Genomic DNA, 12,837 nt, shown 5'->3' with positions numbered 1-12,837 from the left:
TCAACTCATAATTCAAGTTCTAGGATAACAAGATAACAACTATTTATAGTAACTATTTTAAAGAAATAAACTAGTGTCTGGAGAAGTACTATCTTCTTAATTGACTACTAAATGATGCAGTACTATGTTAATTCCTTCATTTCAACTATCTTTTATTGACCACCTGTTTGATCTGTACCAAATCTTATGCTAGGTTCTGTGGAATACAAAAATAAATAAGCCAAGGTCTCTACCTTTTCAAAGAGCTCAGTAGATAGGTACCCAAACATGTACAACAGTGTTTATACAAGATATAAAACAGAGAAGGGCATAGCAAACTGAGTGTTAACATTTGAGCTGTATCTTGAAAGATGAATAATATTAACACTTGCATTGTTGAGTTGGTTTTTTTAAACATAGCATTTCACACTCAGAGGGCTTTAATGTCTGACACATACTAAGTGTGCAATAGTTGTTTAATGAATTGAGTAAATGAGTTGTACGTAATATTTTTTTTTTTCCCCTTACCCCCACCCCCGTAATATTTTTTTTTTAAAAATCATCTGGTAATTCACTTCCGACTGAGTACCATGATGAATGAAACAACAGGAATGGTGTTTGGAGAGCAAAATATTTTGCTTTAGGTTGGTTATTGATCATATTCAACTAGGGAACCAAAATAGTAGCTTTTTTTTTTCCCAACAATAAAGGCCATTCACTACCTTCATTTCCTTTTTCTAAAAATATGTATAGGATAATATTGTATCAGTTTCTAAAAGCTTGAATTTGCACCCATTTACCTGTGCTTCTTTCCTACAGAAATCTAACTGAAAATGTCCATCAGAATATTTCATAATAAAAATAGATCTAACTACATCTAGTTTTCTTCAACATGAAATCTGACAAGGATGACATCATCTGTCCATCCCCTATCTATTCTACAATCTCCTCAATAAACTGCCCTGTATTCCCAACAAAGGGTGAAAACAGATCCAAAGTCATAACTCCAATGTAAAAACAAAAAAAGTAAAGCCATGTAGCAAAACATCAAAGTGGTATAATACAGTTGTGTTTTCACATGTAAATAACAAAAACAACAAAAGAACAAGACAAACAAATGAGAAACAGAAACTCATAGACACAGACAATAGTTTAGTGGTTGCCAGAGGGTAAGGGGGGCGGGGGGTGGGGGGGTGGGAGATGAGGGTAAGGGGGATCGAATATATGGTGATGGAAGGAGAACTAACTCTGGGTGATGAACACACAATGGGATTTATAGATGATGTAATACAGAATTGTACACCTGAAATCTATGTAATTTTACTAACAATTGTCACCCCAATAAATTTAATTTAAAAAAAAAATTCACAAGACATCCCTTAGTTTCTTCTCCAAGATTTTGTATTATGGGAAATTAAACTATGTGAGAATTATTGCATGATTGTTTTTTTTAATTATGACAAAATTATGAAAGTTCTGTTGTTCAATATAAGGCCACTTCATGGGAAATGGGAATGTTCTGTTGTAAAAAAACTAAAGCAGATAGTAGTATTTTCCTGGCAACTGAGCAATTAACAAAACTATTTACCAGGTTAATGAGTCATTTCTCCCCCAAAATTTAGTAGCAAAAAAAAATTTTTTTAGGAAACAGGACAAAGTACATCTTGAAACTTTAAGGTCAATTTACCTTTCAGTATCTAAGTTGACTTAAACTAAAATGAGACTTAAATGACAGCATAGGGAATATAGTCAATAATATTGTGATAACTATGTATAGTGCCAGGTGGGTATTAGACTAATTGGGGGATTCACTTCCTAAATTATATAAATGTCTAACCACTATGCTGTACACCTGAAACTAATATAAAAGAATATTGACTGTAAGTGAAATTGAAAATTAATTTTAAAAAATAAAATGAGACTTAACTTTGAAATACAGATCACAGTGGCAGTAGCTGCCACACTTGATATCAAATGTTTGTTGGTTACCTCTCAGTAAATTGGAAGATGCAATACAATTTATTTTGCAGCAGCATTAATGACACCAAGGCCACCCACAGGATTGCCTTGCCTTTGTCCCTTTCCTGAAAGGACTTTTAAAGTGTGGAGCCCCAACTGAGGTATGATGAAAACCTGTTAATTCAAAGTTCTAGAAATCTATTCCCTTCTGCCCATGGCCTTTACCCTGTAGCACAGCAAAAACTAAACAAAAAGTTAAAAAGGTACCTATAATTAAAGGAGATCCAATGATCAGGAAAGGATTTTCTTTTCCTTGGTAGGAAAGCAGAGCAAACCAAGAAACCTGAGGGGCCATAATATTTGTCTTTGGGACAAGACCATTGGAAAGTTTCAGTAATTTTCTGTTTCTCAGCAAGTTATTTCACTTTTCACTTTCTGTTCATCTGCGGGCTTAACCCCTGTTTCAAACTCAATAGATTTTAACGGGAAGAATCTATATCACATGGATTTGGAGTTATGAATTATTTCACATTCTAGAAAGGTTTTGATTGGCTGATGATAGAATCAGTTCAGTTTTATAACCACATGTCAGTGTTTGCTTGCCTTGGTTGAACTTGATTCTGAATTCCATGAAGGCAGCAACTGTCCTCTCCTATGTTAAAATGCCAAGAATCTTGTGAGTGCTTAATGTATATTAATTAATGATGATAAAAAAGAAAAATGACATTCATTAAGTCCTAGAGCGCTACCTCTGAGTTATACTTAGCTTCACAGATTTAGTAAAGTCACTACACAAGTATAAGAAGAAACCACAGGAGGGTATAGTGGAAAAAACAAAGACTTGAGGAGCAGATGTTAGTGGTTTGGGATTCTGGTACTGCCACTTAATAGCTGTGTAACCTTGAGCCTGATTCTTCATCTGTAAAATAGGGATGATAATAATACTTTCCCATACAGTTGTTTGCAGGATTAAATGAATTAACTACATGTAGTTTCAAACTGCTTACAGTTTCCAAAATATGACATGCTGTTTACCTCTTCCATCTCTAAACCTGGAACCCTGAACCTGGAATAACCAACCATTGCTTTCCTTTAGTATCCACTTTGCCTCTCCTGTTGTTTTACAAGTGCCTGGGCATCCAGAAAGACACAATTCAAGCACTAACTTATTTGTGAAGCCTGTCTTAACCCAATAAATGGTAGATAAATATGGTTACTTAATGTTGAATGAATGAGTGTCTGGAACGCGCTAAGTGCTAAATATACGTTTGCTTTTTAATCACTGTCCCCTTTCCTGCTTAACCCCAACAATTCTTTCTTTAAGTGACTTGTTTAATATTGCTAATTCTCCTTTTCTTCTTAAATCCTTTCAAAGTCAATTGGATAGACATATTTAACCCTCCTACTGGGAAAGAGGAGGTGGATAATTGCTAACAATAATATAATCTACCGGAAAAAAGCAACAGGTAGCTTATTTCAAATATGAAAAAAAAATTAAGAGAACAAACTACCCATAAGTCCTTTGTGAAAAATTACATGGCAATATGAAATCAAATCAAATAAGAAATGAGTCAAAATAAAGAATTAAGAATGGACATTTTGCAGTGAGCCAATCTATTTAAATGGACGAGTAATACCAAACAAAAAGGTTGACTTTGAATAAGTGACATAATGAAACTACTATAAACCCTAACACAGTAAAAATTCATTCATTCATTAATTACATAACATTTAGTACCTATTCTGTGCCTCTCTGAAAATATGTATGAGCAGAGAATGAAATGAACCAAGGGAAAGAGCAAGTCAAATATCATGTTGCATTATTATTGTATGTGACATACTTATATGAAAACATTATTTGTTGTGTATCTGATATTCTAATGTAAGTGGGTCTACTGTATTTTTTTCCTGCTAAATCTGACAATACTAAAATGAACACAGTCAGCTGCTTAGGAAATACTTTGTGCCTTTTCTTCCCATCCCACTGAGATTTTTCTTTTAATTCAAGATAGACTAAAACAATATGTACAGTTGACCCTTGAACAATGGATGGGGGATAGGGGCCCCAGCCTCCCAGGCAGTTGAAAATCTCTGTATAAGTACATAATTTGATTTGAGCTATTCCTGTATATTCTATATGTACATGTGTATGCACATACTTGTGCATATATTATGTATGCATTCATATATACTATTCAAACTGAGTGCAAGTTGTTCCAAGATTTGTGCCTGAGAAGCCACAAGCCCAAAGAATACACCAGGTGGCTGAGTGTGAGACACAGGTTTATTGAGACTTACAGACCAGGGAGTGTCTTCAGTGGTGGCAGCAGGGAAGAAGCGAGGTTATAGAGGTATAGCAAAACAAAGAGCAGTCCATGGGAGAAATCATCTGGCAGGCCCTGCAGGCCTGCTTTCATTTGCACGGTGTTCTGAGAACCCCGGAGACCTTGACTGCTGGCCAGTGTACAGAACTGGCTGTCTGATAAGCAACATTCCCATGGAGTGGGAAGACCTTGAGGGCCCGCTAGCTTATCTGCCTGTGGGCAGGTCCCACCGCTCCAATCCCCTACCCTGGGCAGTCATAGCTCTGTGATTCTTGTGGGTTAAAGATGTACATTGTAACCAGACACTGCAACAACAATATAGGCAAAGGAAAAACAGTATCAGGCCCAGGAGGAAAGCAACAATAACCCAAAATGGGGTGGGTGGGGAAGACTAGGAGTGGGCAAGGGAAACTAACCAATTAGAAAAGGGGTCATACATAGGAAGCCCTACTTTATTGTAGGTCCGGGGTTCTGAATAGTTACATGGGGAGGGATTTTAAAGACAAAGGTTGGGGATATTACTAGTCCCTATTCTATACCATACTCCCTCCATGGGGTTAAGATCCCCAACCATCAAGGCTTGGCTTGCCAGTGCCATGGCAAAGAGACCACGTATGTCCCCATGGGTAGGTCTTGTGGCACTGGCAAAAGGAGGTTGTTTTTGGTACCTCACTGGGGCATGAGACTGTGTGGCCTAGTCACTTAAATTTGGAGGGCTCAGCTGTCAGGACAGCATACAAGCGGGGCGTTTCTCTTTGAGAGGAGTAATTGATGGTCCTGAGGGCCTGGTGCAGCCAGGTGATGCTGTCTGCCTCATGATTTCCAGGTGGAGTATTTAACCTTGCATGAGCTGGGACATGTTACACTGTGACAGTTTTCAGCTGTACCAGCTGCCCATATATCTTGCCATAAGTCCTTGTCTCACAGTGGTCACTTTGTAACAATCCACTCATTTGCAGTCCAGGTGGGGAGCCACAGAGTGAGGCCCTTGAAGATTGCCCAGCTGTCGATACACAGAGTGAGATCACTTGCTTCTGAGACAATCACCACCCATGCTGCTCATAGTTCTGCCCATTGGCTGCTTTGCACCATAGAGTTCTAGATGGAGGGAAGGACATTAGAATACATTTAATTCAACTTTATATTTTCAGAGATATAAAAATTGAGGCCATGACTTTGAATAAAATAGTTGTGTGTTCATAATTACAAAAGCCTCTGATTCTTATTTATTCCTCTTCACACTCTCCTGATCCTCAGTGACATCTTGATGACAGTCCATCAGGTAGTTCATGGGTTATAACATCTGTGCCTACTCTGATAAGTTAATGCTTTGTCTCAAAATGTTTCCTCCAACCCCATATTACATTAAAGAACTAACAAATTAAGCCATCTATACATTACCACAAAGTTTATTACCTGCATTCGTTAAGACTTTAGCCACATGATAAAAGACAGACCCAGAAGGGACTGAATCCCAGAATCTCCCTGGAGAGTTATATCTGGCCAGGGGGACCTGAGCAGCCCGTGGGCGAAGAGTATAGTGGAGTAGGAGGGAACAGACTGTAAGGACGTAATACATTTTCTTTTTTAAAAATTAAAATTTATTGGGGTGGCAATGGTTTATAAAATTACATAGGTTTCAAGTGTACAATTCTGTATTACATCATCTGTTTATCACATTGTGTGTTCACCACCCAGGGTCAGTTCTTCCATCACCATTTATTTGACCCCCTTTACCCTTATTTTTGCCCTTCATAATTTTCCAATCGGTTCTAGGTTGTCTTACCCATTTGGAAATTATTTAATAATTCAACTACAACACACCAAACACAAATGATATAAAATATAAATGTACTGCTGAATAATTTATCACAAAATGAGCACCATGTAACCACAAGTCTGGTCAAGAAATTGAAATTACCAGCAGCCAGGAGCTCTTCTCAAGATGTTTTCTTTCTAAAGGTAAGCACTGTGACATCTATCAATGCAGATCAGTGTTCTCCTGGTTTGGACTGTTGTTAATAGGAATAATCTGATAGATTTATTAATAGAATAGAATAGAGTACTCCATGGTGTCTGGTTTATCTTGCTCACATTTTGTTTGTGAGTTTCATTCATGTTCTTGAATGGAGCAATAGTTCATTTACTGTTTCTTTTCTGTATGATGTTCAAGCCTCATAATATTTCACACATAATCCGCTCTGATGTTGATGGACATCTGGGTTTTTGTAGGGCTTGGCTATCACAAATGATGCTGCCTTGGATATTTCCAGCTCTGTTTCTTGGTTCACAGGGCCCCTGGTCTCTGCTGAGTAGTTTGCTAATAGTGTGCGTCTCTTTAATTTTCATTAATGAAGCCTAACTTTTTCCAAAATAATTGCACCAATTCATGTTCCTTTTCCAGCATTTCTCCAAATCTTTCTCAAATTTTGAAATTATCTGTCTTTTAAAATTGAGTCATTTGGTTAGCGTTTTTGAAGGCAAATAATTACTTAGCAACTTAAAAAGAACTTTCATTTGGTTTTACTGTGGTTCATTTTCATGATCAAATTCAGTAAACTGTCAGGTACAATGAACACACAATATACTTGTGGTAGCTGTTTTTCTTTGATAGTTGATTACTTTTTAAATTTAAAAGCCTTAATAGATATTATCATTTTTTAATTGTAATCTTCCTGTATTTCGTCATTTAGAACATTCTTGAAAAGAGGATGCAAGCTATTCAAATTATTTCTACAATATAGAACATAGTTCACTGGGTTTAGAAAAGTGATAAGTCATGTCCCCTGGATCCCAAAAACCTCTAAAGTTTTTTAAACTCGTATTTTTACCAATTCTTTCTTCCTGCCAAAATACTCAAGTAATAAATTGAACAAATTAGTATTTTCTGTCAGTCCCTTCAGCATTCTTAGATAAAGACTCTTTTCATACTAATGCAAGCAAACTGGAATAACTATAATGATTTAAGACTGCTTTCCTTATAAGACAAATCAGTATATATTAATATAGTCAAGAATGTCATACAACTGGCAGCATGAGAGGAGCCTCTTGAAATCTACCCTAGAATTTACAACAAATTGAACAGCTATAATTCCACAAAGACTCCCTACGCAGAAGACAGGCAAGACTAAGAGACACACAGTTGAAATCATCTAAAGGTGGGCAATTGGGTGAGCAGGGGAGGAGGGAAGAGGAAAATGTGCAGACATGGGCCACAGGATGGATGCAGACTGGAGATCGGAGCTCCGAGCTCCCCAAATACCGGAAGTACAGCAGTCACGGGAGAGGGAAGCATTCAGACAGCTAGTGATCTCCATATGGCCCACAGTCCCGCCTGAGGGATCAGCATATAACACAGCTGAACCCAGTGCTCACGGCAGAGACCGTGGAGCAAAGACTGAGGGAAGAAGTGTGAAAGCAGCCATTTAAGCCCTCACTGCCAAGCAGAGAATGGAAGACATAGGCTAGGAGCCCAGTCGATCCCTCCGTTCCCTCTCAGAGCTCACCCCACCCCCACCTGCCCAGTGCTAGAAGCAGAACCATAGCAGTGTCAGATCGAAAGAACAGAATATTTGCAGTTCTGAGAAATGTGGCACACAGACACAGACTCGTGGCTCAACTATTTTCGGTGAAGGGGAGGGAGTCTTGGGTGCAGGATTGGCTGTGAAGTAGTCACTGGCATTGCTCAGAGCCACCTCTCACAGCGCACCCCACCCCTGTCCCCACCTATCTGGGTGGATCCCTGAAGGGGTAAACAGAGCCAGTGAAACACACAGGCCCTGAAACTGGTGCAGGAAGAGCTTTGGAACTTCAGGAGCTCTCCGCATCGCCCCATGGAGGTGGTGCCCTGAGACCCAGGCAACCTGCTCACAGACGACAAGCCCACCTTCCAGGGAACCACCCCATCATGTGAGAAACCAGGACACCGCAGAGAGAATATAACACTACAGCATGAGAGAAGATAAAAGGCTGCAGTTGGAGAGAAAATAAAACATTCTACAAATACCTAATGGAAAGCAAAAGAAACATATCTTCCTATCAACTGGTTGTAGAACCCACTCTTGTAGATACCTAAGAAGAGAAATAATAATTCATTGATTGCCATCAATAATCAAGATAACAAGGTAGTATGAGGGGAGGTCATACAAGGCTGCTTATGCCATTACAAGACTTTGGCCTTTATTCTACATGTGGCAGAAAAAGACCTGAAGCTAAGTGAGCTAGGGAGTCACAGGATATGATTTCTGATGCTATAGCAATAAGAAAAGTAGTTAGTGTTTATTGAACTTTTCCTGTGTTCTAGGCACAGCACTCAGGCTTTCCATGGTTTATCACATTCAATTATTGAAAGGTTGCAGAAGTTTTGTAAAACTTAATGGGATCATTCAGCCTCAGCTTCCTGCTCAAGGTGTTTGTCCCTCTTTGCTCCCAACCCCCACCTGTCTGTTTCAGGGGAACATAGAGAAGTGATAAACTTTTATGGATTGTGTAGTAAATTCTATTTGTTTTTATTATTCAACCCAAAGCACAGGATCATTTGGGTTGGGAAAGTGAATAAATCATTCTTGCTGGACTTAAGGAGCCTCCAATGCATTTTCAACCACTTTTCAGTATTTTAGTCAATTCTCCTGACATGCGTGTGTATTATAACAGTAAAATGCACAAAATAATATTCCTTGCAAATTTACTGTTGGATTGGCTGTTTTATTTAAAACCTGTATATACTGACTGAGTTTTCTTCAAGCTTAGGAAAAAAAACCCACAAAAATGGCTATCTATTTTATGATACAAGTAATTACTTATTAATATAAATAGTGTGTTGTTTAATTTTACTTGGTGTATTATATGATATCAGACACTTAAGCTCACAAACTTGTTGCAATGAAGTTGCTAACCTATTTTGATGTCAGAGGGATTATTCATTATGAATTTGTACCAACTGGACAAACAGTTAACCAAGTCGGCTATTTGGAAGTGCTGAAAAGGCTGCATGAAACAATTAGACGACGTGAACTTTTTGCCAACAATTCATGGCTCTTGCATCACGACAACGCACCACCTCACACGGCACTGTCTGTGAGGGAGTTTTTAGCCAGTAAACAAATAACTGTATTGGAACACCCTCCCTACTCACCTGATCTGGCCCCCAATGACTTCTTTCTTTACCCAAAGATAAAGGAAATATTGAAAGGAAGACATTTTGATGACATTCAGGACATCAAGGGTAATACGATAAGAGCTCTGATGGCCACTCCAGAAAAAGAGTTCCAAAATTGCTTTGAAGGGTGGACTAGGTGCTGACATTGGTGCATAGCTTCCCAAAGGGAAGTACTTCAAAGGTGACTGTAGTGATATTTAGCAATGAGATATGTAGCACTTTTTCTAGGATGAGTTCTTAAACTTAATTGTCAGACCTTGTATACTTTTAGTTAGAGAATGATTAATCAATTGCTGACATTTGGACCATTTTCATGAATGAATGTTTAATGAAATAGATGAAGGTCATTGATTGTAGGCCGTTTATTTATTTATTTTTTAAATTTTATTCAGGAATATTAGGGATCAGTGTATTTCTCCAGGGCCCATCAGCTCCAAGTCATTGTCCTTCAAACTAGTTGTGGAGGGCACAGCTCAGCTCCAAGTCCAGTTGCCGTTTTCAATCTTTGGTTGCAGGGGGCACAGCCCACCATCCCATGCAGGAATTGAACCAGCAACCCTGTTTTTCAGAGCTCATGCTCTAACCAACTGAGCCATCTGGCAGCCCCATGTAGGCAGTTTATTACCTTAATCATTAAGCGTAGTGTGGGTCCCTGTGACTTCAAGAAGCTTGATATTGTTTAGAGAAACTAATAAATGGCCACAAGGATGAAGACAAGTTCTATAGCAGAGTGGAGATGCCTATAAGGCTCCTATTTAAGTTTTACATCATTTCCCAGGTCATTTATCTTCCTATTCATTGGCATCAGCATAGTGTGCGTCCAGCGTAGTGTGGGTCCAGCATAGATACCTAAAAATGAACATCTCTTCCATTTCGTGGATTAATTGCTAGCTAAGGCGGGCCCAATTGCAGCTGACTTAAGTCTTGTGTTCTTTTTTAAGAAAGTCAACTAACAGGTAGGTGTATTAGGAATTTTTGTCCATGTTGGAATACAAAAATCAAATGTTTATTTCACTCGGACTACATGAGGCTCCTTTTTTCTTTACCTTCAAACCTCATCTCAATTTCAGTGGCAACCTGCCACAATTACTACAGTGCATTCTCACAGTATAGTGTTTATATATCATATGAAATATGGCTTATATGCACGGCACAGTCCTGGAGAACACAGAGTTGTAGTTAGATGGTCTGGATCCAGTTCTTGTCCTGCCACTTAATAGAATCATGATCATAGGCAATTCACTTGACTCCCTGTAAAATAAAGATAATAATACAACTTTTCTTATGGGTTTCCTGTGAGGATTAATACTTTGCAGAATCCCTAGAAACTACTCAGTGTTCAAAATATGTTAGTTACAATTCTGACATAATTAATTTTTTGGGTAATGGATCATGCACTTTCAATCTCTTAATTTATCCTGAAAATAAGCCTCATTATTACAAGTTTCAGCTGTTGAACAGGATGAGATAGACACTAACATCTCTGTGTCTTGCATAAGCTACTTAATCTTAGTGAGATCATTGGGGTTCAGACTCGGGTATTCCTCCATCTAAAAATCACACTCTTCACCTCTCAACAATACTGTTTTCCTTAAATATAGTATCTTGGTCAGGGGGACAAGTGCACCTCCCCCATCTCCACCAACTTCTGAGAAATAATAAATATTTTCAATTGTCGAAAACTTAATGGAAGTGGATAAAAATGCCTCATAGCTTCATAAATTTCATAACATAAGTCAATTCTGTTTTTTTCTAAAAAGTGAATATTTTTAGTTACATATGTGATTATAAGTCAAGGAAATCCAAACATCTTGGATCAGGGTAGACTGGGTTTATTAGTCTCCTGCAGCTTGGAGAGTCAAGACAGCATTGACATTTTAGGCCCATAGACAGTAACAGCCCACCCCTAAGCACCCATGTATTTGTAGGTTCCCCTGCCTCAGTAATCCTGTGCTCACTGGTAACCACTTCATGATCCCTAGGTTAGGAAAGCAGGCAGAGTGATAATTATGACTTCTAATTTTCTCTGATTCTGTTCTTGTTTCTTTAGCACGGGGCCTTCTGGGGACTAATCACTGGACTTAGGCCGCCTGATGGCAGAGTTTGTCTACGGAAGAGGAAATGTTATCTCTCAATCACTGTCTGAAGATTATCTGTGGGGATCTCTATCTTTACTTTGCTATCATTCTCCTTTTGGTGTCCATATGGTCATACTTGGAATTTCCCTCATAATCAAACTCATTTCTGATATACATGTGAGTAATGAGTATTGAACTTATGAACATATTTAATTTTAATTTTTTACTTCAACTTTTATTTGTTTACATTTAGGTACTTGTTTTGGGGTATTATAAGGGAATTTTAGCATTTATTTTTTAACAGTATGGTACAAGAAGTTTTATGTAACAAATAATTACAAAACACAAGAACAGGTACAAGAAGAAGAAATTTTATGCACTGGTAACAAATTCACAGTATTTACACGTCATAGAAGGCCAAGAACTCTGTCATTGCAAGTTTGTGGTAAGTCAACAAAATTGATTACCATATTCCAGGGTATTATTTTGCATATGGATATCGTTAATTGATTTCTAGAGTTACACTTTTAACTCATAAGCATAAGTAAAAAGAATTAAAAACATTTATAGACTTCCGGAAAAATGGCGGCGTGAGGAGAGCCTCTGTAAAGCTCCCCTGGAATTTACAAAGAATCGAACAACAAAAACTCCACAAAGGACTCCCTGCACAGCAGACAGGCAAGAAGAAGAGGCGCACTACCGATTGAAATCACCTACAGGTGGGAGATTCGCGCGAGCAGGGGGAGGAGGAAAGGGAGAAGTGCGCGGAGACGGAGCCGCGCGGGCGCAGGACGCAGACCCAGCTCAGTGCGCCGAGCTCACTGCTTCCCAGAACTACCGCAGCTGTGGGAGAGGGAAGAATTCGGACTGCTAGGGCTCCACCAGGGCTCCACAGGGCTGAGGGGACAGCATATAACACGGCTGAACCCAACGCACACGGCAGAGACCTATGAGAAAAGACTGAGGGAAAAAGGCTGAAAACGGTGGTTTAAGCCCGCACTGCCGAGCAGAGAACAGAGCCTTAGGCACTGAGACTAGCCGCCCCTCCCTCCCATCCCAGAGCTCGCCCCGCCCCCACCTGCCCGGTGCTAGAAGCGAAACAGTAGCAGTGTCAGATCAAAACAACAGAAAATTTGCTGTTTTGAGAACTGTGGACTGCAAACACAAATTCACAGCCCAACTAGTTCCAGCAAAGGGGAGAGAGCTGTGGAAGCAGGACCGGCTGTGGTGGTGGTCGCCGCCATTGCTCTGGGCCACCTCTCACAACTCACCCCGCCACTGACCCCACCTATCTGGGCGGATCCCTGCAGGAGTAAACAGAACTGCTGAAATATACAGA

Source organism: Rhinolophus sinicus, chromosome 18, assembly GCF_057876585.1.
Source record: "Rhinolophus sinicus isolate RSI-liver-muscle chromosome 18, RSI-T2T, whole genome shotgun sequence".
Lineage (NCBI taxonomy): Eukaryota > Metazoa > Chordata > Mammalia > Chiroptera > Rhinolophidae > Rhinolophus > Rhinolophus sinicus.
This window is presented reverse-complemented; position numbering follows the sequence as displayed.